The sequence below is a fragment of the Sciurus carolinensis genome, chromosome 4 (assembly GCF_902686445.1).
Source record: "Sciurus carolinensis chromosome 4, mSciCar1.2, whole genome shotgun sequence".
In the NCBI taxonomy this organism is placed as follows: Eukaryota; Metazoa; Chordata; class Mammalia; order Rodentia; family Sciuridae; genus Sciurus; species Sciurus carolinensis.
In genome coordinates, this window is record NC_062216.1 from 103,655,315 (window position 1) to 103,662,125 (window position 6,811).

Genomic DNA, 6,811 nt, shown 5'->3' on the forward strand with positions numbered 1-6,811 from the left:
AGAGAGGCCCAGAGGGGTTTGTTTCTCCAGGAACCACGGCAGAGGTGAATGTTGAGCTTGACCCATTTAATTTAGATGGCATGTCTAGTGAACTGGACAAAATCGAGTTATTACCTATAAAAAGGAATTTCAATGAGTTTAATAACTTTGATCAGTGGTATTGATATGAACTCTGGCAACTTAACAGTTAATACTACACTGCAATGTGAACTCCACTTTCCTACTTCCATGAAGATCCTCACATTTCTTTAGTTCCTCCTTAGACTTTCCCACAACTTCTCTAGCAGTCCAAATACCACTAGTTTTTCAGAAACAACTTTTTCATGAGTTTCCCAAGCCCTCTGGTTGGCATTAATTTCTGTCTCCTTGGCACACTCTCATGGATCTTTGATTTAACATTCTGAATAGCCCTTATTGTATTCTAGACAGGCACAGATAATGATTATCTTCATCTTTCATTTCCTTGGCTGATGAATAAGTCTTCTGAGGACAGGAATTGTGTATTTCTTCCTTTCTGTCTCTGGAAGGTCTAGTTCTATGACAAGTGCATATTCTACAGTCTCCAAATGTCAGTAAAATTAAATGGAATGGAATTACATTTGAACTGATAGGGCCAGAACTGGGGCAAAACCTGAAAAACATTGTCTATTGATATAAAATACACTAAAGAAATACTGAGTTCCTTCATTCTTCCCACTATGGATCAGCATCCACTTATCAGAGAAAACATTCAGCCTTTAGTATTTTGGGATTGGCTTATATTCTCCAACATCATCCTCTTACCTGAAATGTCATCATTTCATTCTTCTTTAAGGCTGAGTAATATTCCATTATGTATATGTGCCAAATTTTCTTTATCCATTCATCTGTTGAAGAACATCTAGGTTGGTTCCATAGTTTAACTATTGTGACTTGAGCTGCTATAAGCATTGATGTGACTGCATCACTGTAGTATGCTGATTTTAAATCCTTTGGGTATAAACTGAGGAGTGGGATAGCTGGGTTAAATGATGGCTTCATTCCAAGTTTTCTAAGGAATCTCTACTGCTTTCCATAGTGGTTGCACCAATCTGTAGTCCCACCAGCAATGTATGAGGGTCCGGGCCCCTGGGATCGTTGCAGAGGAAGACAGCCCAGCCCAGGTGGTAGTTGTAGATTGAGGGGAACCTCTAGGAGGGCAACTGACCAGAGAGACGTCCCCACCGAGTGAGTCTTCCCGGCAAGGGAAGGTTTTCCCACAGGGATGGTAAAACCAGAGACACAGGCACAAACAGGCCTTGCCTCAGCCCGCAGTCTAGTTCCCCATTGGATGACCATTGGTCAACAAGTGGAGGCACCTCTGCCCACTAGCAGGGAATATACGTCACCTGAGGGTCACCACCCCTAGAGAGGCAGCTTCTTCGTGGAGCTCTGCATTATCAACCTCCTCCAAGACTTCAGGCTACTGAAGGATAAGAGGGGATATACTAGCAATCTTCAGGGACATTATAAGTTGATAGAGGAAATCTGCAATATCTTAATGACCCACTGATCCCTGAACAATATGAGAAAACAAGGGAAGAAAATGCCCCAAACAAATCTAGATATTACATCAATAAAATCCAACAACAGCATGGCAGAAGAAATGACAGAAAGGGAGTTCAGAATGTACATAATTAAAATGATTAGGGAAGCAAACGATGAGATGAAATATAATATACAAAATAAAGACAGAATTTTAAAGACTGTGAGAGAAAAGAACCAAATTACATTCAGGGGGAAACCAATACGGATATCAGCAGATTTTTCAATCCAGACCTTAAAAGCTAGAAGGGCCTAGAACAACATTTTTCAAGCTCTGAAAGAAAATGGATGCCAACCAAGAATCATATACCCAGCAAAACTTACCTTCAAATTTGATGATGAAATAAAATCATTCCATGATAAACAAAAGCTAAAAGAATTTACAAAAAGAAAGTCAGCATTACAGAACATTCTCAGCAAAATATTCCATGAGGAAGTGATAAAAAACAAAGAAGCAAATCAGCAAAGGGAGGAATTATCCTAAAGGAAATGTCAAATAAAGGAGGAACCAAGTTGTGTCAAAAATAAATAAGTAAATAAATAAAATTTAAAAAATGAACCAAATGACCGGGAATACAAATCATATCTCAATAATAACCCTGAATGTTAATGGCCTGAATTCATCAATCAAAAGACGTAGACTGGCAGATTGGATTAAAAAGAAAGATCCAACAATATGTTGCCTGCAAGAGACTCACCTCATAGAGATACCCACAGACTAAAGGTGAAAGGATGGGGAAAAACATACCATGCACATGGACTCAGCAAAAAAGTTGGAGTATCCATCCTCATTTCAGATAATGTGGACTTCAAGTCAAAGTTAGTCAGAAGGGATAAAGGACATTTCATACTGCTTAAGGGAACCATAAATCAGCAAGATATAACAATCATAAACATCTATGCCCTAAACAGTGGCTCATCCACATATGTCAAACAAATCCTTCTCAATTTTAGAAACCAAATAGACCATAACACAATAATACTAGGTGATTTTAACACGCCTCTCTCACCACTGGACAGATCTTCCAAACAAAAATTGAACAAAGAAACCATAGATCTCAATAACATAATCAATAATTTAGACTTAACATTTATAGAATATACCATCCAACCAAGAGCGAATACACTTTCTTCTCAGCAGCACATGGATCCTTCTCTAAAATAGACCATATATTATGCCACAAAGCTAATGTTAGCAAATACAAGAAGATAGAGACACTACCTTGTATTCTATCAGATCATAATGGATTGAAGTTAGAAATAAATGAAAGAGTAAAAAACAGAAACTACTCCAACACCTGGAGATTAAACAATATGCTATTGTATGATGAATGGATAACAGAAGATATTAGGAAGGAAATTAAAAAATTCTTAGAGGTAAATGAGAACAAAGAAACATCATATCAAAATCTCTGGGACACTATGAAAGCAGTACTTAGAGGAAAATTTATTTCATGGAGCGGATTTAATGAAAGAAGTAAAACTCAACAAATAAACAACCTAACACTATAGCTCAAAGCCCTAGAAAAAGAAGACCAGACCAACACCAGAAGTAGTAGAAGACAGGAAATAGTTAAACTCAGAGCTAAAATCAACGAAATTGAAACAAAAGAAACAATACAAAAAGTTGACAAAATAAATAGTTGGTTCTTTGAAAAAATAAACAAAATTGATAAACCTTTAGCCACACTAACAAAGAGAAGACGAGAGAAAACCCAAATCACTAAAATTCGGAATGAACAAGGAAATATCACAACAGACACGACTGAAATACAAAACATAATTAGAAGCTATTTTGAAAATCTATACTCCAACAAAATAGAAAATTTTGAAGACATCAACAGGTTTCTAGAAACATATGAATTGCCTAAACTGAACGAGGAGGACATACACAATTTAAATAGACCAATTTCAAGTAATGAAATAGAAGAAGTCATCAAAAGCCTACCAACAAAGAAAAGTCCAGGACCTGATGGGTTCTCAGCCGAGTTCTACAAAACCTTTAAAAAAGAGCTCATTCCAATACTTCTCAAAGTATTCCATAAAATAGAAGAGGAGGGAACCCTCCCAAACTCATTCTATGAAGCCAACATTACCCTGATACCTAAACCAGACAGAGACACATCGAGGAAAGAAAATTTCAGACCAATATCCTTAATGAACATCAACACAAAAATTCTCAACAAAATTTTAGCAAATTGCATACAAAAACATATTAAAAAGATAGTGCACCATGATCAAGTGGGTTTCATCCCATGGGTGCAAGTTTGGTTCAACATCAGGAAATCAATAAATGTAATTCACCATATCAATAGACTTAAAGTCAAGAATCACATGATTATTTCAATAGATGCAGAGAAAGCATTTGATAAAATACAGCACCCCTTCATGCTCAAAACACTAGAAAAAATAGGGATAGTGGGAACATTCCTTAACATTGTAAAGGCCATCTATGCTGAACCCATGGCTAATATCATTCTAAATGGTGAAAAACTGAAAGCATTTCCTCTAAAAACTGGAACAAGGCAGGGATGCCCTCTTTCACCACTTCTATTCAATATCGTCCTTGAAACTCTAGCCAGAGCAGTTAGACAGACCAAAGAAATTAAAGGAATACGAATAGGAAAAGAAGAACTCAAACTATCCCTATTTGCTGATGATATGATTATATACTTAGAGGAACCAGGAAATTCCACCAGAAAACTTTTAGATCTCATAAGTGAATTTGGTAAAGTAGCAGGATATAAGATCAATGCACATAAATCTAAGGCATTTTTATACATAAGTGATGAATCTTCAGAAAGAGAAATTAGGAAAACTTCCCCATTCACAATAGCATCGAAAAAAATAAAATACTTGGGAATCAATCTCACAAAAGAGGTGAAAGACCTCTACGATGAGAACTACAGAACACTAAAGAAAGAAATTAACGAAAACCTCAGAAGATGGAAAGATCTCCCATGTTCTTGGATAGGAAGAATTAATATTGTCAAAATGGCCATACTACCAAAAGTGCTATACAGATTCAATGCAATCCCAATTAAAATCCCAATGATGTACCTTACAGAAATAGAGCAAGAAATTATGAAATTCATCTGGAAGAATAAAAAACCCAGAATAGCTAAAGCAATCCTTGGCAGAAAGAGTGAAGCAGGGGGTATCGCAATACCAGATCTTCAACTCTACTACAAAGCAATAGTAACAAAAATGGCATGGTATTGGTACCAAAATAGAAAGGTGGATCAATGGTACAGAATAGAGGACATGGACACAAACCCAAATAAATACAATTTTCTCATATTAGACGAAGGGGCCAAAAATATGCAATGGAGAAAAGATAGCCTCTTCAACAAATGGTGCTGGGAGAATTGGAAATCCATATGCAACAGAATGAAACTAAACCCATTTCTCTCACCATGCACGAAACTAAACTCAAAATAGATTAAGGACCTCGGAATCAGACCAGAGACCTTGCATCTTATAGAAGAAAAAGTAGGTCCAGAGCTTCAACATGTCGGCTTAGGACCAGACTTCCTCAACAGGACTCCCATAGCACAAGAAATAAAAGCAAGAATCAATAACTGGGATAGATTCAAACTAAAAAGCTTTCTCTCAGCAAAGGAAACTATCAGCAATGCGAAGAAAGAGCCTACAGAGTGGGAGAAAATCTTTGCCAATCATACTTCAGATAGAGCACTAATCTCCAGAATCTATAAAGAACTCAAAAAAGTCTACACCAAGAATGCAAATAATCTAATCGATAAATGGGCTAAGGAAATGAATAAACACTTCACAGAAGAAGAGCTACAAGCATATGGAAAAATGTTCAACATCTCTAGTAATAAGAGAAATGCAAATCAAAACCACCCTAAGATTCCACCTCACCCCAATTAGAAAGGCGATTATCAAGAATACAAGCAACAACAGGTGTTGGCGAGAATGTGGGGAGAAAAGTACACTCATACATTGCTGGTGGGGCTGCAAATTAGTGCAGCCACTCTGGAAAGCAGTGTGGAGACTCCTTAGAAAACTTGGAATGGAACCACCATTTGACCCAGCTATCCCACTCCTTGGCCTATACCCAAAGGACTTACAATCAGCATATTACAGAGATACAGCCACATCAATGTTCATAGCTGCTCAGTTCACAATAGCCAGATTGTGGAACCAACCTAGATGTCCTTCAATTGATGAATGGATAAAGAAACTGTGGTATATATATACAATGGAATATTACTCAGCCATAAAGAATGATAAAATTATGGCATTTGCAGGCAAATGGATGAAACTGGAGAATATCATGCTAAGTGAGATAAGCCAATCTCAAAAAACCCAAAGACGAATGATATCGCTAATAAGTGGATGATGACACATAATGGGGGGTGGGAGGGGTTAGTGTTAGGTTAGAGTTAGGGTTAGAGAGGGGGGCAAGAATGGAGGAAGGAAGGACTGTATAGAGGGAAAAGAGGGGTGGGAGGGGTGGGAGTGGAAGGGCAAAAATAACAGAATGAATCAAACAACATTACCCTATGTAAATTTATGATTACACAAATGGTATGCCTTTATGCCATGTACAAAGAGAGAAACAACATGTATCCCATTTGTTTACAATAAAAAAAAATTAAAAAAAATAAAAAAGAGCTGGGGCTGTATCTCAATGATACTCAGTGATAACGTGCCCCTGGGTACAGAAAAAATTTCTAGTAAAGAAAAAAAAAAAAAGGAGAACACGAACTTTTCAAACATGGAAATATTTTTCTCTATTTTTCCATGTGTATTTTGTATGATATGATTAATATGTTATGAACAATGAGTTAACTATATTAAATTTTGTGTTTATAAGAAAGTATATTTCTTTATAAAAACAGTTAAAAAAAAAGACTATGAAACATTACTTTCCTCTTTTTCTATGCTAATACTACCCTGAATTATACAGAGGTCACATTGGTTACTTATGTTAGAACGTTGGCTTTAAAAATAAATCATCATTACACATTATGTTTGTATTCAAATTCCGTGTCTAGGTTTGTTAACACATTAATCTCCACACTCTTTTTTTACCCTCCTTATTTGGTGGTGGATAGAGGTTCCAAGCATATGGAAACACTGGCAAATTTTGAGTTGATGAGTTTGAGGCCAGTTCAACCCAGGTGAGAAAAAGATGAAAGGGAAAAAGCCAACCTATCACACACTCTCATGCTGTGCACCCCGGGTAAACACAGGATGTAGTGTCATCTCCCATGGTAGA